General features: G+C 50.3%; 1 protein-coding gene across 1 annotated transcript in view; it reads left to right on the forward strand.

Moving 5' to 3' along the window:
• Positions 1–27654, forward strand: part of CUL9 (cullin 9) — a 215668-nt gene that overhangs the window by 187338 nt on the left and 676 nt on the right. The gene's annotated exons all lie outside the window — the stretch shown is intronic.

Below are 27654 nucleotides of genomic sequence, written 5' to 3' on the forward strand. Positions count from 1 at the left end.
TCAGTAACACAGAGTACCACTTTTACGGCTTCAAAATCAACAAATAAAACAATACCAGTTACCTACAAGTGTATGTTATCCTTAAGTCACTTAAACCCTTAAAATAATTGATTGGTTCAGGTCAGATAATGTTTTTCCGGCACTCCAATGGAAGAATGAAAACAAAGTCTGGGTATCTTTGGTGTTTTTTATTGCGAAAAAATGAAAGAAGTCTATCTCTGTCTCAACGTTTCGGTCACAATTGGACCTTTATCGAGAGTATTATCAGACTATGAGATAAAGGAATCGATGTATGAATAGCATCAAAAAGGAGCGATGTAGGTCGTCACTTAAAATGGGGAAAGAAGGATTGGTACGTGTGAGCACTGGTTGGTAATGCCAGTCTCCTGTACTTGCTGTGAACTTATAACGCCAGAAAGCGAGGGTTTATGCTTATCTGTCAAAAGCAGTGGAAAGGACAACGGATGGTATAGGAGTCCTTGCTAGACTCAGTATGAGGGTGACAGGAATTACCCTGATTGGCAGTACCGGTCTCCTGTACTTATTGTGGACTTATAACACAAAATGACAAAGAAGAATATTCTCAGAGAGGAGTAACATGCGTAAGGACATGCCCTATGCTGTAGGCTATTCCCAAAGGGTTACTTAGCCAGCCACAACTCCTACCGGACGCAGGTCCCCTATGCTTCCTATGGGTCTTCTGACCGATTCACCTCTAAGTAACCCTTTGGGAATAGCCTACAGCATAGGGCATGTCCTTACGCATGTTACTCCTCTCTGAGAATATTCTTCTTTGTCATTTTGTGTTATAAGTCCACAATAAGTACAGGAGACCGGTATTGCCAATCAGGGTAATTCCTGTCACCCTCATACTGAGTCTAGCAAGGACTCCTATACCATCCGTTGTCCTTTCCACTGCTTTTGACAGATAAGCATAAACCCTCGCTTTCTGGCGTTATAAGTTCACAGCAAGTACAGGAGACTGGCATTACCAACCAGTGCTCACACGTACCAATCCTTCTTTCCCCATTTTAAGTGATGACCTACATCGCTCCTTTTTGATGCTATTCATACATCGATTCCTTTATCTCATAGTCTGATAATACTCTCGATAAAGGTCCAATTGTGACCGAAACGTTGAGACAGAGACAGACTTCTTTCATTTTTTCGCAATAAAAAACACCAAAGATACCCAGACTTTGTTTTCATTCTTCCATTGGAGTGCCGGAGATTCTTTTTGGATTTCAGCTGATTATTTTCTCCAGAGCACCCTATTATACTCAGTGAGCCAGGTCTATTCGATTTATTAGATAATGTTTCTTCAGCGCTCTATTGGGAGACCCAGACGATTGGGGTATAGCTACTGCCCTCTGGAGGCCACACAAAGCACTACATTAAAAGTGCAAGGCCCCTCCCCCTCTGGCTATACCCCCCCGTGGTATCACGGGTTCTCCAGTTTTAGCTTTGTGTGCGAAGGAGGTCAGACATTCCATGCATAGCTCCACAGATTTTAGTCAGCAGCAGCTGCTGACTATTTCGGATGGAAGAAAAGAGGACACATATAGTGTCCCCAGCATGCTCCCTTCTCACCCCTGGATGGTGTTGTAAGGTTGAGGTACCTATTGCTGGTACAGGGCTGGAGCCTGACATGCTGTTTTCCTTCCACATCCCCTGGTAGGGCTCTGTGGAAGTGGGATCCTGCCGGCCTCTCAGCTCTGTAGCCGGGCTCCATCCACAGACCCATTAGAACCTGATGGAGACGGAGCAGGAGTACGATCAGGGACAGGCCCTGCATCATACAGGTACTCTGTGTCCCCGGCAGGCACAGACACACTCCGGGCTGGCTGGGTGTTGTAGTGCGCCGGGGACCGCAACGTTGGAGTTAGTGTCCCTACAGATTACTGGGGGATTTTTTGTGTATGGGAACGCAGCGCCGACCCCCTCTGGACCGGGCGGCGCTGCTGTGACTTGTGGTGCGCCGGGGATCCGCCGTCCGCGCTTTTACGGCGGCGGCGGTTATAAATTTAGTCCCCGGCTTTTTGGGCCTAGGACGCCGGCAGCTCCGATTCGTTCCCGCCCCCACCCTGTCATTCAGGGTAGGGGAGAGACGCTGTTCGCTAGCAGCGACGAGGGCTGGAGCCTGATTTACATGCTCCAGCCCTCTCACTAGGCACAGAGGGAAGCAGGCTTCCCGCTCTTGGCCAGGAACGCCCAGGGCCCGCCCCCCTTCCTCTCTCGAGACGCCGGCAGCCATTACATGCATGCCTGGCTGGAGGAAGGACGCAAGGCTCTGGGAGACCTGGACTAGGGGCTATCTGGCGACCACACACCCGCTTTTCTAAGCGGGCGGTAAGCGATTTTTCTGTGCTGGTCCCTCTAGTGCCCCACGGTGTATCGGTGCACTGTGTACAGATATATAGATATTGTATTCTTGCACTGTGAGGTCGCTTCTGGCTGCATCTCCCAGATCACTCTGTGGAAGCAACAACATGCCATCCTCAAAACGCAAGGCGGCCAAGGCAAAAAGGGCTGTGTATACTGCGTGTGCTGCATGTGGGGCTAATCTACCAGCAGGCTCCGATGACCCCCATTGTGTGCAATGCTCCGACCCGGTGCTGCTTCGCCAGCCGGAGTCAGGAGGGGTAGTGACCCAGGCTGAGACGCTTGTAAGTTCTGCCCCGGTGACAGGGACAGACTTTGCAGTTTTTGCGGATAATATGTCTGTGTCTATGGCAAAAATCCTTGAAACCTTGCAATCTATGCATGGGGCTCAGTCTCTGGGCACGGCGAGGCCTCTGTCCTCAGGTCCCCCTTACTTGGAATGTATCCAGCCCACAGGGGGGTCCCCGGCTTCACAGGCCGAGGATTATGACTCAGATGATAGCCCCAGCCACCCTAAGCGAGCTCGCTGGGAAAGACCCTCGACGTCTTCACACTGCTCAGGGTCTCAGCGCAATCAGTCTCCCTGTGATGTGTCTGATGAGAGTGATCAGGAATCCACTCCTGGAACCCCTCTCAACCTGGATACCCCGGATGGGGATGCCATGGTAAACGACCTTATCTCAGCCATCAATAGGCTGTTGGATATTTCTCCCCCAGCCCCTTCAGCAGAAGAGGCGGCTGCGGAGCAAGAGAAGTTTCGTTTCCTTTATCCCAAGCGTAAATTGAGTGCCTTGTTAGATCACTCTGACTTCAGAGAATCAATCCAGAAGCACGACGCTCACCCAGAAAGGCGTTTCTCTAAACGATCTAAAGATACGCGTTTCCCTTTCCCCCCTGAGGTGGTCAAGCGCTGGACACAGTGTCCAAAGGTAGACCCCCCGATTTCCAAACTTGCAGCTAGATCCATAGTTGCAGTGGAGGATGGCGCTTCACTTAAAGATGCCAATGACAGACAGATGGACCTTTGGTTAAAATCTGTCTATGAAGCTATCGGCGCGTCGTTTGCTCCGGCATTCGCAGCCGTATGGGCACTCCAGGCTATTTCAGCTGGCTTAGCAAAAGTGGATGCTATCATACATCCAGCAGTGCCGCAAGTGGCGCACCTTACCACGCAGATGTCGGCGTTTGCGTCTTACGCTATCAATGCGGTCCTAGAATCTACCAGTCGCACCTCAATGGCGTCCGCCAATTCGGTAGTTTTGCGCAGAGCCTTGTGGTTAAAGGACTGGAAAGCAGATGCTGGTTCCAAAAAATGTTTAACCAGTTTGCCTTTGTCTAGAGATAGACTGTTTGGCGAGCCATTGGCTGACATCATTAAGCAGTCCAAGGGTAAAGACTCCTCTTTACCACAACCCAGAACATCCAAACCTCAGCAGAAAAAGTGGCAGCAGAGGTTTCAGTCCTTTCGAGGTTCGGGCAAGACACCATTTACCTCGTCCAAAGGGACTCAGAGGACGCAAAGAAACTCAGATTCGTGGCGGACTCACACACGCCCCAAGAAAGCAAATGGAGGTACCGCTTCCAAAGCGGCTACCTCATGACTTCCAGCCCCCCCCCTCCGCATCGCCGGTCGGGGGCAGGCTCTCCCGCTTTTCCGGCATTTGGATGTCACAGGTCAAAGACCGGTGGGTGACAGACATTTTGTCTCGCGGGTACAGAATCGAGTTCAATTCTCGTCCTCCAGCTCGGTTCTTCAGAACCTCCCCACATCCAGACCGAGCAGATGCTCTGCTGCAGGCGGTGGATTCCCTAAAAGCGGAAGGAGTGGTGATCCCAGTCCCTCCTCAGGAACAAGGGCAAGGGTTTTACTCCAATCTCTTTGTGGTTCCAAAAAAGGACGGCTCGTTCCGTCCTGTTCTGGACCTAAAACGGCTCAACAAACATGTGCACGCCAGGAGGTTCCGGATGGAAACCCTCCGCTCTGTCATTGCCTCAATGTCCAGAGGAGACTTCCTTGCCTCCATAGACATCAAAGATGCTTATCTCCACGTGCCAATTGCTACAGAACATCAACGTTTTCTACGTTTTGTGATAGGAGACGACCATTTTCAGTTCGTAGCTCTTCCATTTGGTCTGGCGACAGCCCCACGGGTCTTCACCAAGGTCATGGCGGCGGTGGTAGCAGTCTTGCACTCTCAGGGACACTCGGTGATCCCTTACCTAGACGACTTATTGGTCAAAGCTCCCTCTCAGGAGGCATGTCAGCACAGCCTGAATGCTACGCTGGAGACTCTACAGTCTTTCGGATGGATCATCAACTTTCCAAAGTCGATCCTATCACCGACTCAGTCACTAACGTATCTTGGCATGGAGTTTCATACTCTAGCAGCGATAGTGAAGCTGCCGCTGAACAAGCAGTGGTCACTACAGACAGGGGTGCAATCTCTCCTGCAGGGCCAGTTACATCCCTTGCGGCGTCTCATGCATTTCCTAGGGAAGATGGTGGCAGCCATGGAAGCAGTTCCCTTTGCGCAGTTTCATCTGCGCCCACTTCAATGGGACATTCTCCGCCAATGGGACGGGAAGTCAACGTCCCTGGACAGGAAAGTCTCGCTTTCCCAGACGGCCAAGGACTCTCTACAATGGTGGCTCCTTCCCACCTCATTATCTCAGGGAAGATCCTTCCTGCCCCCATCCTGGGCAGTAGTTACGACAGATGCGAGTCTGTCGGGGTGGGGAGCAGTGTTTCTCCACCACAGGGCTCAGGGGACGTGGACTCCGCAGGAGTCCACCCTTCAGATCAATGTTCTGGAAATCAGAGCAGTGTATCTTGCCCTACTAGCCTTCCAGCAGTGGCTGGAAGGAAAGCAGATCCGAATCCAATCGGACAACTCCACAGCGGTGGCATACATCAACCACCAAGGAGGGACGCGCAGTCGGCAAGCCTTCCAAGAGGTCCGGCGCATTCTAATGTGGGTGGAGGACAGAGCATCCACCATATCCGCGGTTCACATCCCAGGCGTAGAAAACTGGGAAGCAGACTTCCTCAGTCGCCAGGGCATGGACGCAGGGGAATGGTCCCTTCACCCGGACGTGTTTCAGGAAATCTGTCGCCGCTGGGGAGTGCCGGACGTCGACCTAATGGCATCCCGGCACAACAACAAGGTCCCGGCATTCATGGCGAGGTCGCGCGATCAAAGAGCTCTGGCGGCAGACGCCTTGGTTCAAGATTGGTCGCAGTTTCAGCTCCCGTACGTGTTTCCGCCTCTGGCGCTCTTGCCCAGAGTGCTACGCAAGATCAGATCCGAGTGCAGCCGCATCATACTCGTCGCGCCAAACTGGCCGAGGAGGTCGTGGTATCCGGATCTGTGGCATCTCACGATCGGTCGACCGTGGTCACTGCCAGACCGACCAGACTTACTGTCCCAAGGGCCGTTTTTCCATCAGAATTCTGCGGCCCTGAACCTGACTGTGTGGCCATTGAGTCCTGGATCCTAGCATCTGCAGGATTATCTCAAGGAGTGGTTGCCACAATGAGACAAGCTAGAAAGTCGAATTCTGCTAAGATCTACCACAGGACGTGGAAGATTTTCTTATCCTGGTGCTCGACTCAGGGAGTGTCTCCCTGGCCATTTGCATTACCCAAGTTTCTTTCCTTCCTGCAATCGGGGTTAGAAAAGGGCTTGTCGCTCAGCTCCCTTAAAGGGCAAGTTTCGGCACTATCCGTGTTTTTTCAGAAGCGTCTAGCACGTCTTCCTAAGGTGCGCACGTTCCTGCAGGGGGTCTGTCATATTGTGCCCCCGTACAAGCGACCGTTAGATCCATGGGATCTGAACAGGGTACTAGTTGCTCTCCAGAAGCCGCCCTTCGAGCCTTTGAAGGAAGTTTCCTTTTCTCGGCTGTCGCAGAAAGTGGCGTTTCTTGTTGCGATCACATCGCTTCGGCGAGTGTCTGAGCTGGCAGCTCTGTCATCCAAGGCTCCCTTCCTGGTGTTCCACCAGGACAAGGTTGTGCTGCGCCCTATTCCGGAGTTTCTTCCTAAGGTCGTATCCTCTTTTCATCTTAATCAGGATATCTCCTTGCCTTCGTTTTGTCCTCATCCGGTTCACCGGTATGAAAAGGACTTACGTTTGCTAGATCTAGTGAGGGCACTCAGAATCTACATTTCCCGCACGGCGCCCATACGCCGTGCCGATGCACTTTTTGTCCTTGTCGCTGGTCCGCGCAAGGGGTTGCAGGCTTCTAAAGCCACCCTGGCTCGATGGATCAAAGAACCAATTCTAGAGGCCTACCGTTCTGCGGGGCTTCCGGTTCCTTCAGGGCTAAAAGCCCACTCAACCAGAGCCGTGGGTGCGTCCTGGGCATTACGTCACCAGGCTTCGGCTCAACAGGTGTGCCAGGCAGCTACCTGGTCCAGTCTGCACACTTTCACCAAGCATTATCAGGTGCATACCTATGCTTCGGCGGATGCCAGCTTAGGTAGAAGAGTCCTGCAGGCGGCAGTGACACCCCCGTAGGGGAGGGCTGTTTTGCAGCTCTAACATGAGGTATTTATTTACCCACCCAGGGACAGCTTTTGGACGTCCCAATCGTCTGGGTCTCCCAATAGAGCGCTGAAGAAGAAGGGAATTTTGTTACTTACCGTAAATTCCTTTTCTTCTAGCTCTTATTGGGAGACCCAGCACCCGCCCTGTTGTCCTTCGGGATGTTTTTTTGTTGTTTGCGGGTACACATGTTGTTCATGTTGAACGGTTTTTCAGTTCTCCGATGTTATTCGGAGTTAATTTGTTTAAACCAGTTATTGGCTTCCTCCTTCTTGCTTTGGCACTAAAACTGGAGAACCCGTGATACCACGGGGGGGGTATAGCCAGAGGGGGAGGGGCCTTGCACTTTTAATGTAGTGCTTTGTGTGGCCTCCAGAGGGCAGTAGCTATACCCCAATCGTCTGGGTCTCCCAATAAGAGCTAGAAGAAAAGGAATTTACGGTAAGTAACAAAATTCCCTTCTTTCTTCGGCGCTCCATTGGGAGACCCAGACGATTGGGTGTATAGCACTGCCTCCGGAGGCCACACAAAGCAATTACACTAAAAAGTGTAAGGCCCCTCCCCTTCTGGCTATACACCCCCAGTGGGATCACTGGCTCACCAGTTTTCTGCTTTGTGCGAAGGAGGTCAGACATCCATGCATAAGCTCCACTGTTCAGTCAGCAGTAGCTGCTGACTATATCGGATGGAAGAAAAGAGGGCCCATACTAGGGCCCCCAGCATGCTCCCTTCTCACCCCACTTGCGGTTTGTAAGGTTGAGGTACCTATTGCTGGTACGGAGGCTGGAGCCCACATGCTGTTTTCCTTCCCCATCCCCCTGAGGGGCTCTGAGGAAGTGGGATCTTTCCGGCCACCAAGCCCTGAGGCCGGGCTCCATCCACAGACCCATAGAACCTGCTGGATGTGGAGCGGGAGTGCCGTTCAGGGACAAGGCCCTGCAACTTTCAGGTACTCTGTGTCCCCGTATGGCAGGCCACGCACACTCCAGGCTTGCTGGGTGTGCTAGTGCGCCGGGGACTGTAGCGCTGTGCGCTGGGCTTATAGTCCCTGCAGATTACTGGGGGACTTTACGTGTGGGGACCGCCGCGCCGACCGCCCCTGGAGCGGCGGCGCAGCTGCGACTTGTAGTGCGCCGGGGACGCGCCGACCGCGCTTTTACGGCGGCGGCGCTTCTAACTTTAGTCCCCGGCTTTTGCGGCCTAGCGCCGCTTCGTTCCCGCCCCCACCCTGTCACTCAGGGACAGGGAGAGACGCTGTTCTATAGCAGCGCCGAGGGCTGGAGCCTTATTTGCATTCTCCAGCCCCCTTTACTAGACACAGTGGGCGCCGGGTTCCCGCTCTTGTCTCGGGCACGCCCTCGGCCCGCCCCTCTCCTCTGGACGCCGGCAGCCATTCCGGCACGCAGAGCGGGAAAACGGAGACACTGAGCTACCAGCACAGGATTCCGGCGCCACACACCCGCTTTTGTGCGGGCGGTAAGCGGCAACTAAAGTGCTGACCCACTAATGCCGAAGTGTCCTGTTGTGCTTTTGTACGGTCGCTATTCAGGATGCAGACCTAGAAACAGCAGCAAAAGATCAGGGGTGCTAAAGCACAGACTCTATATGCTGCTTGTCTTGCATGTGCTGCGGTGTCATGTGTCCTTTATGCTTGTATGCTTTACATTGCACTGTAAGGGCTATTCTTGGCTGTCTACCCGCCTAGATGGCTAGACAGCGGCAGCAAACAGCAATGGTGCTAAGGCACAAGCTTTCAATGCTGCTTGGATTGCATGTACTGCAGAGTTTATTTTCATGCTTGTACATTCACTGCATGTCGCTATTCTTGGCTAATGCTCCTTGATGACTAGACAACAGCAGCAGAAAAGCAAGGGTGCTAAGGCACAAGCTTTCAATGCTGCTTGGATTGCATGTGCTGCAGTGGTTATTTTCATGCTTGTATGCTATACATTCACTGTATGTCGCTTTTCCTGGCTAATGCTCCTGAATAACTAGACAACGGCAGCAGAAAAGCAAAGGTGCCAAGGCACAGGCTTTCTATGCTCCTTGTACTGCATGTGCTGAAGTGTTTATTGTACTTCATGCTTGTATGCTATACATTGCACTGTACGGTCGCTATTCTTGGCTAATGCTCCTAGATGGCTAGACAGCAACAGCAAAAAAAAAAAAAAAAGGCATGGGTGCCAAGGCACACGCTTTCTATGCTGCTTGTACTGCATGCGACTGTTCCAGGACCCCCAGTGTGTGCAATTACTCAACGGGGTCTCTGCTACAGGTGGCCAAAAGAACCACCTGTGATCCCTGTCCAGGGACAGGGACGGAGTTGCAGTTTCCGCTGATATATTGTCTGTGGCTATGACTAACATCTTACAGACTTTGCAGTCCAGACAGACCTTGGGCAATGTTGATTCAATGCCCCTGGCCACCCTGATTTCGAAACAAATCATGGCTCCAGGAGGGTCCCATGCATCCCAGGGTGCAGGCTCTGACACGGACGACAGTCCCAGACGGCCTAAGCGAGCTCCCTAAGAACGGCCCTCGACTTCATCACAGTACGCTCTGTATGATGAGGCAGACGTAGCTGTTCAGGACTCCGATCCTGAGACCGCTCTCAATCCGGATACACCGGATGGTGACGCTATAGTGAATAATCTTATAGCGTCCATCAATGGAAGGTTGGGTATTTCTCCCTCAACTCCTCCAGTGGAGGGGTCAGCTTCACAGCAGAAGAAATCCCTATTTCGGTATCTCAAGCGTATATTGAGTACTTTTCTGGTCACTCTGACTCCAGAGAAGCAGTCCGGGAACACCACGCTTATCCCGATAAGCTTTTCTCCAACCGTATTGAAGATACGCGTTGTCTCTTCCCCCCTGACGTGCTCAAGCGCTCCAAGGGTGGATCCCCCAATCTCCAGGCTTGCGGCTAGATCTATAGTTGCAGTGGAAGATGGGACTTCACTTAAAGATGCCATTGACAGACAGATAGCCCTATCGGCGGGTCGGTTGCCCCGGCATTCGCAGCCATAGAGGCACTCCAAGCTATTTCAGCTAGTATTGCGCAGAGGGACGCGGTCACATGTACATCTTGGCCGCAGTAGCGTCCTTCACCTCGCAATGTCGGCATTGCGACTCAAGCTGTTTATGCTGTCCTGGACTCTACGAGCCGTACGTCAGTGGCGTCCGCCAACTCCGTTTTGTTACGCTCCTAGTGTTAAGGGATTGGAGCAGATGCTGCTTCCACAAAAGTGCTTAACCAGATTGCCTTTATCTGGTGACAGACTGTTTTGTGAGCGGTTGGATTAAATCATTCAACTGTCCAAGGGTACGGATTCTTCCTTACCCCAGCTATCAAACATGACCCATCAGGAGAAGGGACAGTCGAGGTTTCGGTCCTTCCCAGGCTCGGGCACGTCCCAATTGCCCTCGTCCAACAGGACTCAAAAGGCTCAGAGGGGCGCAGGTTCCTGGCGGGCTCAATCACGCCCGGAGAAGGCAGCCGGAGGAACCGCTACCAAGGCGGTTTCCTCATGACTTTCAGCCCTCTCTCTCCGCGTCCGCGGTCGGTGGCAGACTCCCCCGCTTTAGCGACATTTCACTGCCACAGGTCAATGGCCGGTGGGTGAGAGACAGTTTGTCGCAAAAACTTCCTCACCGGGCCGAGCCGAGGCTCTTCTGCAGGCAGTAGGAGTCGTAATCCCGGTTCCTCCTCAGGAACAAGAGACACTTTTTACTCCGATCTGGTCGGGGTGACAAAATAGGACGACTCCTTCCGTTCCGTTCTGGACCTTAAACTGCTCAACAAGCACGTGAAAACCAGGCGGTTCCGGATGGAATCCCTCCGCTCCGTCATTGCCTCAATGTCTCAAGGAGATTTCCTAGCATCAATAGACATCAGGATGCTTATCTCCACGCGCCGATTGCTCCAGAGCACCGGCGTTTGCTACGGTTCGTTATTGAAGACGAGCATCTTCAGTTCGTAGCCCTACCCTTCGGTCTGGCGACAGCCCCACGGGTTTTCACCAAGTTCATGGCAGCAGTGGGACCACTCCCGCACTCTCAGGGTCACCCTGTGATCCCTTACTTAGACCATCTACTTGTCAAGGCACTCTTTTAAGAGGCATGCCAACACAGCCTGAACATGGCGCTGGAGACTTCCCAGAGTTTCGGGTGGGTCCTCAACTTTTCAAAGTTAAACCCAATCGCTGGCATATCTTAGCTTGGGGTTTCACACTCTCTCAGCGATGGTGAAGCTTCCACTGGACAAACAGCGGTCACTACAGACGGGGGTGCAGTCTCTCCTTCAAGGAGACACCTCATCCAGAGGCAGTCCCTTTCACGCAGTTTCATCTGCGTCCACTTCAATAGAACATTCTTCGCTAATGGGAGGGGAAGTCGATGTCCCTACACAGGAACGTCCCCCTTTCTCAGACGATCAAGGACTCTCTTCAGAGGAGTCCACTCTTCAGATCAATTGTCTGGAGCTCTGGGCAGTGCATATGGCCCTGCAAGACTTCCTACAGTGGCTGGAAGGCAAACAGATCCGAATTCAGTCGGACAATCCACAGCGGTGGCATACATCAACCACCAAGGCGGACTACGCAGTCGGCGAGCCTCCCAGGAAGTCCGCCGGATTCTGCTAGGGGTGGAAGACAGAGCTTACACCATATCCGCAGTTCACATCCCGGGCGTAGAAAACTGGGAAGCAGACTTCCTCAGTCACCAGGGCGTGGACGCAGGAGAATGGTCTCTGCACCCGGACGGGTTTCACGAATCGGCACAACAGCTTGGTCCCGGTTTTCATGACGATCAAAGAGCTCTGGCGACAGGCATCTCACGGTCGGTCAACCGTGGGCACTACCAGACCGGCCAGACTTACTGTCCCAAGGGCCGTTTTTTCCATCTGAATTCTACGGCCCTGAACCTACTGTGTGGCCATTGCGTCCTAGATCCTAGTGTCCTCAGGATTATCCCACGGGGTCGTTGCCACCATGGGACAGGCTATGAAGCCCACGTCTGCTAAGATCTACCACGGAAGTGGAAGATTTTCTTTTACTGGTGCTCTGTACAAGGAGTGTCCCCCTGGCCATTGGCATGGCCTACTTTTCTTTCCTTCCTGCAATCTGGGTTGGAAAAGGGCTTGTCGCTCGGCTCCCTTAAAGGGCAAGTCTCGGCGCTATTGGTGTTTTTTTCAGAAGCGTCTAGCACGACGTCCGCAGGTACGCACGTTCCTGCAGGGGGTTTGGTCATATCGTCCCCCCGTACGAGCGGCCGTTAGATCCATGGGATCTGAACAGGGTACTAGTTGCTCTCCAGAAGCCGCCGTTCGAGTCTCTGACGGATGTTTCACTCTCTCGACTATCACGGAAAGTGGCCTTTCTGGTAGCGATCACGTCTCTTCGGAGAGTGTCTGAGCTAGCAGCGCTGTCATCCAAGGCTCCCTTCCTGGTGGTCCACCAGGACAAGGTAGTGCTGCGCCCCATTCAGGAGTTTCTCCCTAAGGTAGTATCCTCGTTTCATATTAATCAGAATATCTCCTTACCTTCTTTTTGTCCTCATCCGGTTCACCGGTATGAAAAGGATTTACATTTGTTAGATCTGGTGAGAGCACTCAGAATCTACATTCCCGCACGGCGCCCCTGCGCCGCTCTGATGCACTCTTTGTCCTTGTCGCTGGCCAGCGCAAGGGGTCGCAGGCTTCCAAAGCCACCCTGGCTCGATGGATCAAAGAACCAATTCTTGAAGCCTACCGTTCTGCTGGGCTTCCGGTTCCATCAGGGCTGAAGGCCCATTCTACCAGAGCCGTGGGTGCGTCCTGGGCATTACGACACCAGGCTACGGCTTAACAGGTGTGCCAGGCAGCTACCTGGTCGAGTCTGCACACTTTCACCAAACATTATCAGGTGCATACCTATGCTTCGGCGGACGCCAGCCTAGGTAGAAGAGTCCTGCAGGCGGCAGTTGCCTCCCCGTAGGGGAGGGCTGTCTTTGCAGCTCTAACATGAGGTATTTCTTTACCCACCCAGGGACAGCTTTTGGACGTCCCAATCGTCTGGGTCTCCCAATGGAGCGCCGAAGAAGAAGGGAATTTTGTTACTTACCGTAAATTCCTTTTCTTCTAGCTCCTATTGGGAGACCCAGCACCCACCCTGTTGTCCTTCGGGATTTTTGGTGGTTTTTCGGGTACACATGTTGTTCATGTTGAATGGTTTTTCAGTTCTCCGACGTTACTTCGGAGTGAATTTGTTTAAACCAGTTATTGGCTTTCCTCCTTCTTGCTTTTGCACTAAAACTGGTGAGCCAGTGATCCCACTGGGGGTGTATAGCCAGAAGGGGAGGGGCCTTACACTTTTTAGTGTAATTGCTTTGTGTGGCCTCCGGAGGCAGTGCTATACACCCAATCGTCTGGGTCTCCCAATAGGAGCTAGAAGAAAAGGAATTTACGGTAAGTAACAAAATTCCCTTCTTTCCCACCATGAGCCCTTATTTGTGTAATGTTCCTGTACCCATTGTTCCCTTATGGTTATTTCCCATGTATCATCCCCAATCTAGAAATTCTCCATAAAGTTCTATATGAGATAATCCAGCACTATGTGTGTTGTGACCCTCATTCTGCCGGTACGATGGACTCTTTACAGCGGTTGTTGTCTCCAGATGGGTTTTCCCTCAAGCTTCATGGAAGTTGCTGTGGTTGGGATAAGCTGGATCGGTCCACCTGATTCTGACTCAGGGATCATTCTGACTTGTCTTTTTAGGATCACCCGGTCTCCTGGCTGGAGACCACGTGCTCCTGACACTGATTTAGGATCTGGAATTGGAGGATACACATATATAACACACTATATAGGCAGTTGTATACGGCTCGTACATCACTGGTCAGGACATCACACTGTATCTGAAGTATCTGTGAGAAATATAATCACGTTCTAGGTACTAAACCAAAAATATCTTATGTAAAGATCTAATTATTAAGGAAAACGAACATTTGTTACATGATTTGCAGCGTCCACCATTATCTTGTGGATCGTTACATGTTTATGTTATAATCATTAAAATTCCACACAACATACACCCATGTGACTATAGACACAAATATTCCAATAAAGGAGGGGCAGGGATTGGGACAATAGCCCTAAACTCTCCCTACCTCGCAGCGGAGGTCGGCACCCTATAAGGCGAATTGGCGCCCCCGCTCACCGACGGCTCACCCTCTCTATCCCTACACTGCTAAGCTTATACGTGCTGCTAATGTCAGTGAGGAAATATAGAAACCGTGAGATACCGGGGATAAAGAGGCGTCAATATGCAATTATATATATCCAATTCATTCCCAAAGATTAAATATTCACACTCTGTATTTACATAGCTGTATGTAGCTTAAATCAATACGATACAGCAAATTCAAGGACCAAACCCTAAAATAAATTAAATATCTCACATGTATAACATGTACCCACTGTATCAATATAATAGTAATAAGGCCAGGTAAAGTCATGAGGAGATCTCGTCCAATCACAGACCCTCCACCGTCCAATTCACACTCAGGCTAATAAAATAAACGCATATTTATCAGACACGCAGCATGAAAGACCCAACGCGTTTCTCCCCTCTTCACAATGGCAGATGGGTTCATCAGGTACTGATCTCTATAGTGACCTCTGCTATAGAATATGTTCTTTTACCGCTTTTTAGGAACTCCATCTTTACATAGCACCAGCACCATGAGTTTTTCAGCAGTAACGTTTTCCACACTGGATATGTTTCAGAGCAGGCCTGAAAAGAAACTCACACAACACCCAAAAAAACTCATATAAACCTACTCATGGTAGATGTATATGACTAATCTGCAATCACCGGAGCAGTAGAGCGGATGAGGGGGTGTTTCTACGAGGTCTTTACAGTTTTTTCTACCTTAATAGACACACGTCTTACAAGACTGTATGTGTCTGGCCACCTGGGTACTGAAGCAGTGGTGCCTCCCATATCTTGTCCATCCCAACACCTTTGTCACATGGGTTACCTGGGCCATTATTGAGTAGAGCGCTCATGGCAGAGAAGGCTTACCGCCCTTTATCCACAGACCTTCCTCAGTTACTGGCTCCCTGCGTCTCACACTCCGTTCCTTGCTGAATCGCTTGTTCCTGTAAGGATTTAAGAACACAAGGAGTGACCAATGTCACGGACGACGTGACAGGAGCCACCGAGGTACTGGTACTGGTCTGCATTGGACTCTCAACTCTAGGCCCATTCACTGCTTCTTTGTTGTGCACCTGTGCGAGCATCTCCTCCGGCTGCTGCCTATATCCACATTTTCCTATCTTACCCCCCGCCGCTCTACAAACCACAGTGATCGCAAATCTTCATCTCATTCTCCTATTACGATGAGAGAGGAGTGGTTTGATTTTTATTACCTCATGTTGTGTAACCTCAGCATATCCAGTGCAGAATCAACCAGCATCTTGGTATCTGGATCCATCTACGGAAAAACTCAAAATCTGCATTAGCAATGGCCTCATCTGAGACATGCTCAAAACCTGACGATTCTTGTTACATCAGAGCAATCATGAGATATATGTCTGTCTGCTGTATCCTCCTCACAGATAAAAATATAAAGAACACTTAAAAGAAAAACTCAATCGATGAACAAATTAAAACCTTAAATAATACGTGTGACTTTCCACATCATCTCCCCCCCTTTATGAATCCCCATTATCCAAAACATAATTAGATTCAAAAAGTGTGTGGCCCCGGAGCTCTACATTTAGGCATAAAAGTCACATTGTGTAGATTGTACCTAACCGGGAACACCAGAAATATTGTTTTTATCTGTAACTTAATAATGGAAAACCCTTTCAATGGCTTTTATAACCTTTGCTTGAACCACAGAAATCTGCATTACAATCTTTCTATAAAAAGAAAGCAGATTATTCAATACATTAAATATAAAACACCGAATTCCATAAATCATCCACATTCCTTAAAACAAATTATTGTAATTATTAATAAATATATTAATACATTATTTTATTATTATTATTAATAATAATAATAACTATAACGTAGCACCACCTCTGGATATTGGATGTAGGGGTGTTCATATTTGAATAATTGAGGAGATTATCAGCATCTCTGTGATACTGTCCTATAACTTGAAGGGATAAAAGAATCTAGAACAAATAAACTGGCCATGTGGGAAAACAAAATGTTGATTTGCCATAGAAAAATTATCTAACAGACTTCTATGCTTGAAAAGCTATCAATGATTCTAAACATGTCCACAGTTGACTTTTATTTCTTTGGGATAAAATTGGTAAAATAAAACTATTGTCAATGACCTTTTTCCAATATAATTTGCAATGAATTAAATGCAGGAAGCCCCTTTTTTTTTTTTTTGTTTTTTCTCTTGGGCTGCTCTCACAATAGATCGAAGGTGAGATGAAAAGCCTGCCCTACAGGTTTTTTTTTTTTTCTAAAAGTTGCTACTTCACCCAAAAGCACACTGTTCATTTTCCCTGGACACGAGTGATATCTCCCTCCTTCTGTTGGATTTTTTTATTATTATTTATTTTTTTATTTCTTCGGCGCTCCATTGGGAGACCCAGACGATTGGGTGTATAGCACTGCCTCCGGAGGCCACACAAAGCATTACACTAAAAAGTGTAAGGCCCCTCCCCTTCTGGCTATACACCCCCAGTGGGATCACTGGCTCACCAGTTTTCTGCTTTGTGCGAAGGAGGTCAGACATCCACGCATAGCTCCACTGTTTAGTCAGCAGTAGCTGCTGACTCTATCGGATGGAAGAAAAGAGGGCCCATATAGGGCCCCCAGCATGCTCCCTTCTCACCCCACTTGCGGTTTGTAAGGTTGAGGTACCCATTGCGGGTACGGAGGCTGGAGCCCACATGCTGCTTTCCTTCCCCATCCCCCTGAGGGGCTCTGTGGAAGTGGGATCTTACCGGCCCCCAAACCCTGAGGCCGAGCTCCATCCACAGACCCAGAGACCCTGCTGGAGGAGCTGAGTACAGTCAGGGACAAGGCCCTGCAACGTTCAGGTACTCTGTGTCCCCGCACAGACAGGCCACGCACACTCCAGGCTTGCTGGGTGTGCTAGTGCGCCGGGGGCACTAGCGCTGCGCGCTCGGGTTAGAGTCACTGCAGCTTAGCTGAGTGATTTTATGTCTTGGGAACTACCGCGCCGGCCGCTCCGGGAGCGGCGGCGCCGCTGGGACTTGTAGTGCGCCGGGGACTCGCGCTGCCCGCGCTTTTACGGCGGCAGCGCTCATAAATCTAGTCCCCGGCTTTTGCGGCCTAGCTCTGCTTCGTTCCCGCCCCCACCCTGTCAATCAGGGAAAGGGAGAGACGCTGTTCTATAGCCAGCGCCGAGGGCTGGAGTCTTATTTACATACTCCAGCCCTCTCACTGGGCACAGTGGGGACGCAAGTTTCCCGCTCTTGGTCTCAACACGCCCAGGGCCCGCCCCTCTCCACAGGACGCTGGCAGCCATTCCTGCATGCAGTCTGGCTGGAGAACGGACACAGGCTCTGGGGGACTCAGACAAGGGACTCTGGCGACCACACACCCGCGTTTATGCGGGCGGTAAGCTGCACATAAGTGCTGGCCCCACTAGTGCCACAGTGTTATTTGGTGCATTTTTTCCCTGTACCATATATATTTATATTGCATACAGTCGCTTCTTGGCTTATACCCTACATTGCTCTGAGGAGACAACAACATGTCATCCGCAAAACGCAAGGGTGCCAAGGCACAGGCGGTATGCACTGCTTGTGCCGCATGTGGGGCTAATCTACCGGCAGGTTCCAATGACCCCCATTGTGTGCAATGTTCCATCCCTGTGCCACTTCGGCAGCCAGAGTCTATGGTAGTAGTGGCCCAGGCAGAGACGCCTGTGAACCCTGCCCCGGTGACGGGGACAGAATTTGCAGTTTTTGCTGATAAGATGTCTGTGACTATGACAAAAATCCTGGAAACCTTGCAGTCCAGGCCAGTTTCTCAGACCATGGACACTGCTGTGTCTATGCTCCCCGGTCCCCCTCAGTTGGAACTAATCCGTACTTCAAGGGGGTCCCAGGCATCACAGGCTGAAGACTCTGACTCGGATGACAGTCCCAGGCAGCCTAAGCGGGCTCGCTGGGAAAGACCCTCGCCGTCATCACACTGGTCAGGGTCTCAGCGAGACGAGGCTCTGTATGAGGAGACAGAGGTGGGTGATCAGGAATCTAATCCTGACACCGCTCTCAATCTAGATACCCCTGATGGTGACGCTATGGTAAATGACCTTATAGCGGCCATCAATAGACTGTTGGATATTTCTCCCCCAGCCCCTTCAGCAGAGGAGGCAGCTGCACAGCAGGAGAAGTTCCATTTCCGGTATCCTAAGCGTAAATTGAGTACTTTTCTGGACCACTCTGACTTCAGAGAATCAGTCCAGAAACATCATGCTTATCCAGATAAGCGTTTCTCCAAACGTCTTAAGGATACACGTTATCCCTTTCCCCCTGACGTGGTCAAACGCTGGACCCAGTGTCCAAAGGTGGACCCCCCAATCTCCAGGCTTGCGGCTAGATCCATAGTTGCAGTGGAAGATGGGGCTTCACTTAAAGATGCCAATGACAGACAGATGGACCTTTGGTTAAAGTCTGTCTATGAAGCTATCGGCGCGTCGTTTGCTCCAGCATTCGCGGCCGTGTGGGCACTCCAAGCTATTTCAGCTGGCCTGGCACAGGTGGACTCTATCATACGTCCAGCAGTGCCGCGAGTAGCGTCCCTAACCTCGCAAATGTCTGCGTTTGCGACTTACGCTATCAACGCTGTCCTAGACTCTACGAGCCGTACCTCATTGGCGTCTGCCAACTCTGTCGTTTTGCGCAGAGCCTTGTGGTTAAAGGAATGGAAAGCAGATTCTGCTTCCAAGAAATGTTTAACCAGCTTGCCACTATCTGGAGACAGACTGTTTGGTGAGAAATTGGCTGAGATCATTAAACAGTCCAAGGGTAAGGACTCCTCCTTACCCCAGCCCAGATCGAGCAAACCTCAACAGAGGAAGTGGCAGTCGAGGTTTCGGTCCTTTCGAGGCTCCAGCAAGACCCAATTCTCCTCGTCCAAAGGGACTCAGAAGGAGCAAAGGAGCTCAAATTCCTGGCGGGCTCATTCACGCCCCAAGAAAGCAACCGGAGGAACCGCTTCCAAGGCGGCTGCCTCATGACTTTCGGCCTCATCCCTCCGCATCCTCGGTCGGTGACAGGCTCTCCCGCTTTTGCGACATTTGGCTGCCACAGGTCAAAGACCGGTGGGTAGCAGACATTTTGTCTCACGGGTACAGGATAGAATTCAGTTCTCATCCTCCGCCTCGGTTCTTCAGAACCTCCCCACATCCCGACCGAGCAAATGCCCTTCTGCAGGCGGTGTGCTCACTAAGAGCAGAAGGAGTGGTGATCCCTGTTCCTCTGCAGGAACAAGGACAAGGTTTTTACTCCAATCTCTTCGTGGTTCCAAAAAAGGACGGCTCGTTCCGTCCTGTTCTGGACCTAAAGCTGCTCAACAAGCATGTGAACGCCAGGCGGTTCCGGATGGAATCCCTCCGCTCCGTCATTGCCTCAATGTCTCAAGGAGATTTCCTTGCATCAATAGACATCAAAGATGCTTATCTCCACGTGCCGATTGCTACAGAGCACCAACGTTTTTTACGTTTCGTGATAGGAGACGACCATCTCCAGTTCGTAGCTCTGCCATTTGGTCTGGCAACAGCCCCACGGGTTTTCACCAAGGTCATGGCGGCAGTGGTAGCAGTCTTGCATTCTCAGGGACATTCGGTGATTCCTTACTTAGACGATCTACTTGTCAAAGCACCCTCTCAGGAGGCATGCCAACTCAGCCTGAATGTTGCGCTGGAGACTCTCCAGACTTTCGGGTGGATCATCAACTTTTCAAAGTCAAACCTGGCACCGACTCAATCACTAACGTATCTTGGCATGGAGTTTCATACTCTCTCAGCGATAGTGAAGCTTCCGCTGGACAAGCAGCGGTCACTACAGACTGGGGTGCAGTCTCTCCTTCAGGGTCAGTCGCACCCCTTAAGGCGCCTCATGCACTTCCTAGGGAAGATGGTGGCAGCAATGGAGGCAGTCCCGTTCGCGCAGTTTCATCTGCGCCCACTTCAATGGGACATTCTCCGCCAATGGGACGGGAAGACAACTTCCCTAGACAGGACAGTCTCCCTTTCTCAGATGACCAAGGACTCTCTGCAATGGTGGCTTCTTCCCACCTCATTATCACAGGGAAGATCATTCCTGCCCCCATCCTGGGCAGTGGTCACGACAGACGCGAGTCTGTCAGGGTGGGGAGCAGTTTTTCTCCACCACAGGGCTCAAGGGACGTGGACTCAGCAGGAGTCCACCCTTCAGATCAATGTTCTGGAAATCAGGGCAGTGTATCTTGCCCTATTAGCCTTCCAGCAGTGGCTGGAAGGAAAGCAGATCCGAATTCAGTCGGACAACTCCACAGCGGTGGCATACATCAACCACCAAGGAGGGACACGCAGTCGGCAAGCCTTCCAGGAAGTCAGGCGGATTCTGATGTGGGTGGAGGAAAGAGCATCCACCATATCCGCAGTTCACATCCCGGGCGTAGAAAACTGGGAAGCAGACTTCCTCAGTCGCCAGGGCATGGACGCAGGGGAATGGTCCCTTCACCCGGACGTGTTTCAGGAAATCTGCCGCCGCTGGGGGGTGCCGGACGTCGACCTAATGGCGTCTCGGCACAACAACAAGGTCCCGACCTTCATAGCGCGGTCTCGCGATCAAAGAGCTCTAGCGGCAGACGCCTTAGTGCAAGATTGGTCGCAGTTCCGGCTCCCTTATGTGTTTCCACCTCTGGCACTCTTGCCCAGAGTGTTACGCAAGATCAGATCCGATTGCGGCCGCGTCATACTCGTCGCCCCAGACTGGCCGAGGAGGTCGTGGTACCCGGATCTGTGGCATCTCACGGTCGGCCAACCGTGGGCACTACCAGACCGACCAGACTTACTGTCCCAAGGGCCGTTTTTCCATCGGAATTCTGCGGCCCTGAACCTGACTGTGTGGCCATTGAGTCCTGGATCCTAGCGTCTTCAGGATTATCCCAAGGGGTCGTTGCCACCATGAGACAGGCTAGGAAGCCCACGTCTGCTAAGATCTACCACAGAACGTGGAAGATATTCTTATCCTGGTGCTCTGCACAAGGAGTATCCCCCTGGCCATTCACGTTACCTGTCTTTCTTTCCTTCCTGCAATCTGGGTTGGAAAAGGGCTTGTCGCTCGGCTCCCTTAAAGGGCAAGTCTCGGCACTATCCGTGTTTTTTCAGAAGCGTCTAGCGCGACTGTCTAAGGTGCGCACGTTCCTGCAGGGGGTGTGTCATATCGTACCTCCGTACAGGAGGCCGTTAGATCCGTGGGATCTAAACAAGGTCCTTGTTGCTCTCCAGAAGCCGCCTTTCGAGCCCCTGAGGCATGTGTCACTTTCTCGACTCTCACAGAAAGTGGCATTTCTGGTAGCGGTCACGTCTCTTCGGAGAGTGTCTGAACTAGCAGCGCTGTCATCCAAAGCTCCCTTCCTGGTGTTCCACCAGGACAAGGTAGTGCTGCGCCCCATTCAGGAGTTTCTCCCTAAGGTGGTATCCTCTTTTCACCTTAATCAGGATATCTCCTTGCCTTCCTTTTATCCGCATGCAGTTCATCGGTATGAAAAGGATCTACATTTGTTAGATCTGGTGAGAGCACTCAGAATCTACATTTCCCGCACGGCGCCCCTGCGCCGCTCTGATGCGCTCTTTGTCCTTGTCGCTGGTAAGCGCAAAGGGTCGCAGGCTTCAAAAGCCACCCTGGCTCGATGGATCAAAGAACCAATTCTTGAAGCCTACCGTTCTGCTGGGCTTCCGGTTCCATCAGGGCTGAAGGCCCATTCTGCCAGAGCCGTGGGTGCGTCCTGGGCATTACGACACCAGGCTACGGCTCAACAGGTGTGCCAGGCAGCTACCTGGTCGAGTCTGCACACTTTCACCAAACATTATCAGGTGCATACCTATGCTTCGGCGGACGCCAGCCTAGGTAGAAGAGTCCTGCAGGCGGCAGTTGCCTCCCCGTAGGGGAGGGCTGTCTTTGCAGCTCTAACATGAGGTATTTCTTTACCCACCCAGGGACAGCTTTTGGACGTCCCAATCGTCTGGGTCTCCCAATGGAGCGCCGAAGAAGAAGGGAATTTTGTTACTTACCGTAAATTCCTTTTCTTCTAGCTCCTATTGGGAGACCCAGCACCCGCCCTGTTGTCCTTCGGGATTTTTGGTTGTTTTTCGGGTACACATGTTGTTCATGTTGAACGGTTTTCAGTTCTCCGACGTTACTTCGGAGTGAATTTGTTTAAACCAGTTCTTGGCTTTCCTCCTTCTTGCTTTTGCACTAAAACTGGTGAGCCAGTGATCCCACTGGGGGTGTATAGCCAGAAGGGGAGGGGCCTTACACTTTTTAGTGTAATGCTTTGTGTGGCCTCCGGAGGCAGTGCTATACACCCAATCGTCTGGGTCTCCCAATAGGAGCTAGAAGAAAAGGAATTTACGGTAAGTAACAAAATTCCCTTCTTTCCTTTCTGCAAGACATGGATATCCCATGGATATATTTATCTATTTATTTTTTTTAAAACATTCAACTCAGGATTATTTGCCACATTCATAATTGGAATATGTATTATTTATCATGACATCTGCCGCAAAGGTACGTTTATTTTAAGGTTTTTCTCTTATTCTTTTATTGCTTATTAATTAATAAGATATTGCTCCTTGTGACTGTCCTGACTCAATCCGACCTGCACACTGGATCTATATTCAGTGTCTTCCACAACTCCCCAATCATTCAATATTCCATCTTTTAGTGCTATAAACATTTACTAACACTTCATGTTATTCAGTGGCTGCAGTTTTGTCAGCTCCACTGAGGCCTATAGAAAATGGCTCCACAGCACGTGATTTCCTTCTCTTTGTTGGGATTGCAGCATCATGTGGGGGAAGGGGAAGGGAAACTGATTTTTTTTTTTTTCTCTCTCAACTGTTTCCCCCTATATTCCATAGTCTGTGTTTTCATACATACATACACATACAATTATATATATCATATATATATACACACATTCAGATATCCACAGTCCTGGTCCAACTATAGTTAAAAACACCTTTTTTTTCTGTCCAAGTATATAGTACTCCATCTAATCCATTGTTCATACATTTACAGAGCACATGGTCTTCACACATCCCCCGACCTTTTCTTTGTTTAAACCATGCATGCCTCAGACACCATGTGCTTCATCCACCATTTTGGCATGTGGCAGGGAAAAGGACCTCACATCTGCTCCAACTCTCTCCTATTTTCTGTAGTCTGTACTCCTATATATATATTTATATACACACACACACACAATCTAAGTCTAATTGTAGATAAAAAAACCTTATTTTTCTGTCTAAGTATATAATAGTCCACCCAGTCTTTGTTCAAACATTTACAGAGCACATGGTCTTCACACATCCCCCGACTCACTTCCTGTCTTTGTTTCAATCATGCCTCAGCCATGTGCTTCGTCCACCATTTTAAAATCTGACCTAAAATGGCTGCAACCAAAAATAGCACATGGTTTCCGGATTTTTTCCGACTACAACTACACACAACTTCATCAATTTCTCCATCTTTCTCTCAAGATAAACAACACCAAACAAGCAATATTTCTCTATGCATACCAGATAAAAACAGACAAAGAAAAAGATGGGGGAGATGACAAATAACTGAAACACTAAAGAAAACCTGCAGTTTGCAGCACACACTTCCAAATCCTTCCTTATTCTGCCACGTGGTCCTTGTCTGATTTCTGCGTTCCGTAATATACAAAAAAATACCTAGTATCACCCCTGACTACAAGGTGTCTATACCGGCCGATTCGCCTCTCTTGGAGGACTTGTAACTAGCCTCTATAACACCGACTTCCGTTAACCTGCCTCTCTTGGAGGACTTGTAACTTGCCTCTATAACACAGACTTCCGTTAACCTGCCTCTCTTGGAGGACTTATAACTAGCCTCTATAACACAGCTTTGAGAGCCCGCGAAAAACACGTGCCTAACCTGACCAATTAAAACTTGCTCTTTATCTCTAGGCCTCTTGCCGAGTCATTCACTCTAGGCCTGAAGCCAAAACTCTATTTATTACACCTCGAGCCGAGTCATTCACTCTAGGCCTCGAGCCACAACTCTATTTAAATCTCTACCAGAACCGCAAAACATGACAGGCAACAACCAAAAACCATACCACATGGAACATCCTCCACGTTTCCAAACACCGCTCAAAAACTCACTTGCTATCCTAACTACCAGTCAATCTCCCCTCTAGACAAATACAGAAGAGACAGCAGGCAACTCAATATGTGACGGTTCTTCCGAGATTAATATGGCCAGCAGCGGAGAAACTCTTCTGCCGTCACAGATATCGCAAAAAACGGACACGGTCAAGCAATCAGTGCCACACACCCTGAGACACATGAGTAAGACTTCAGATTATAAAAATCAGCAGACTTATCATGTTCTCGTATAAAGAGCTGATCAGACTCTTGGATCAGGGTATTTAGCACGTCCTGCCATTCCAATCGCCGGTCCTCAAGATTGTAGAGTTTCTCCTATACTGGCCCCACATTGGGCACCAATAATGTTAGGGTGAACTCTTAACCAGAGATCACTAGTTGCCTACTGCCTGGTCTAATTGGTGTGGATCGAGTGCATGCTAGAAAAATGAGATCAGACACAGTCGGATATTCATCTGTCCTCGACAGAAGTCAGCCCATGCTCTGCCTTTATTACAACTGAGCTTGCTCTGATATAACCTTGCAAAGGGGCATGTCCGGATGTGTTCATTGGTCAGTGGGTCGAACAATGTGTTAGTCCATGAGCTGATTGGTGGGCGTCATTGTAGGCGGGTCTATGACATCATTGGATGGATCCATGGTGATGGGAGGGACGTCATCTGGTGGATCCATGCTGATGGTTTGGTCTGTGATGTCATCTGATCTTTGGGTTGGTCTTCTAGCTTGACCCGGGGTCTTCCCTTATATGGTATCTTCTTACATCTGGACATTCCTTGCATTCCAAGCAAGGTGTGGAGAACAGGCAATGGCGGCCATCTTTATATCTGTGCCATGTATATGATCTGAAACCTGAATTATGTAAGGCAAATCGACATTTCCCACAATCCCTTGTCAAGAAGTTAATTAAGTATTTCATCTTATGGTCAGGTCATTAACCGATGGTCTGTGATGTGGAGGGTCTGGTTCTGTTATACGGGTTCAGGACCTGAGCCCGCATTTATCCGATGCCGCTATCAGTCGTGACAACGGTGTTTGCAGCGCGTGGTGAGGTATCGCGCTGTTCTAACCGCCATCAGTGCACCGCGACACGCCGATAAGTTGCCATGATAGCCGGGGGTTTTGCTGAATACCCCGATGCCTGTGTTCTCCTGTGAAAGTCTGGCCCTTGGCTTTTGTCCTAGGAGTCCGTGATTCTCACGGAGTGGTTCTGTATATATTACCAGTCGTCAGACGGTCACAGGTTCAGGCACTCTAAGGGCGACATAATAGAGTAAAAGTAAAAAATAACCTTATTAAATTATGAAAAAATCAACACTAAAAGGTCTACTTGGCCTCCTCGTCCCCACCAAAATGAAGGAAACTACAAAGACTGTGCTGGCGGGATCGCTGCGTCCACGAAGGTCCAATCTATAAAGGTCCCTACCCCGGCGTAACTGGGAAAACAATCTGAAATGTGCAGCCGCCGCAACATCGCAAAAACTCACGGGTGATCAAAGCGTCGTGTCTCCCGCCAAATCGTATCTATAAAGCGTTGGCTCAGGGCGCAAAAATCCTCACATAGCGCCATCGCCCCAACAGTGAAATCATGAGACCCAGAAACAGGTGACAAGCCTGAATTTCCCATTTAGTGTTTTTTTAGGTTACCACGAAGATTGAAACACACTTTGCGCGTCACCGTAGTCGTATTGGCCGCGAAAATCAGATTGCCCGGTCATTTTACCATAATGTGAACGCTGGAGAAGCCAAACACCAGGGCACTATGGCGCTTCTGGAGCACTTGGAAAGTTTTCACTTCTTTCCAGTATCTGGCAGGAGAAAATAGATGTCGGCAAAAGTAAAAGCCGTCCTGCATAAAACAAGCCGGCACATGAACGGAAGAAGGGGATGAAACGGCCAAAGGAGAGGGGTATAATATAGATACAATGACATCCCAGATAAACTAGCCACAATGTTACCAGGAGCGGCACAATAATACGGGGGAATGAGGGGGCTGGGGGCTCCACAATGTTACCAGGAGTGGCACAATAATACGGGGACTAAGGGGCTGGGGGCTCCACAATGTTACCAGGAAATAGCACAATAATACGGGGGAATGAGGGGGCTGGGGGCTCCACAATGTTACCAGGAGTGGCACAATAATACGGGGACTAAGGGGCTGGGGGCTCCACAATGTTACCAGGAAATAGCACAATAATACGGGGGAATGAGGGGGCTGGGGGCTCCACAATGTTACCAGGAGCGGCACAATAATACAGGGGACTAAGGGGCAGGGGGCTCCATAATGTTACCAGGAGTGGCACAATAATACGGGGGCCTGCACCTATAACTAAGGGGTCAGGGAAGAGGGGCCGGGTGCTCCACAATGTTACCAGGAGCGGCACAATAATACAGGGGACGAAGGGTCTGGGGGCTCCACAATGTTACCAGGAGCGGCACAATAATACGGGGGAATGAGGGGGATGGGGGCTCCACAATGTTACCATGAGTGGCACAATAATACGGGGGAATGAGGGGGCTGGGGGCTCCACAATGTTACCAGGAGGGGCACAATAATATGGGGACCTGCACCTGTAACTAAGGGGTCAGGGAAGAGGGGCCGGGTGCTCCACAATGTTACCAGGAGCAGCACACTAATACGGGGGACTGCACCCATTGCTGAGGGGTCATGGAGGAGGGGCCGGGGGCTCCACAAGAGGGGCTCGTAAGGCCCACACGTAGGGGCTCGGGAGTAAGGCCCACACGTAGGGGCTCGGGAGTAAGGCCCACACGTATGGGCTCGGGAGTAAGGCCCACACGGGGGCAATGTGACCACTGCTGCCATTCACTGTCTGCGTGTCTTGATGTCATCGCTACAGTAGGAGGTTTAGACTTGTGGGAACCATGAAGGATCACTGATTTTGAGTAATACATCTTAATTTTTCGCTTACATTGAGCGTCCTGTAAACTCTTTAATAACTTAGATGTGGCCTGAATAGTCGCTGAGTCCGAGATGAGAAATCAATCATGGGTGTAAAGATAATTATGAACCACATTTAACACCTCAACTCTAAAATACCAGGATATTATCATGTCTATTAGTAAGAAGGTAATCATCTAAAAAATAAAGTTTTTATGTACTTTGTTGATGGCAGACATGTCTAGTGGAGCCTGACTGCTATTGATGGTGGACATTTTCATTGGAGTGTGGGCTAAATTGATGGACCTTGTACCAGTAGAGCCCAGGCGGTATTGATGGTGGACAGATCTAGTGGAGCCTGGCCTGTATTGATGGCAGACATGTCCAGTAGAGCCCAGGCGGTAATGATGGTGGACAGATCTAGTGTAGCATGGCCTGTATTGATGGCA

This window comes from Anomaloglossus baeobatrachus, chromosome 3, assembly GCF_048569485.1.
Source record: "Anomaloglossus baeobatrachus isolate aAnoBae1 chromosome 3, aAnoBae1.hap1, whole genome shotgun sequence".
Taxonomy (NCBI): Eukaryota; Metazoa; Chordata; class Amphibia; order Anura; family Aromobatidae; genus Anomaloglossus; species Anomaloglossus baeobatrachus.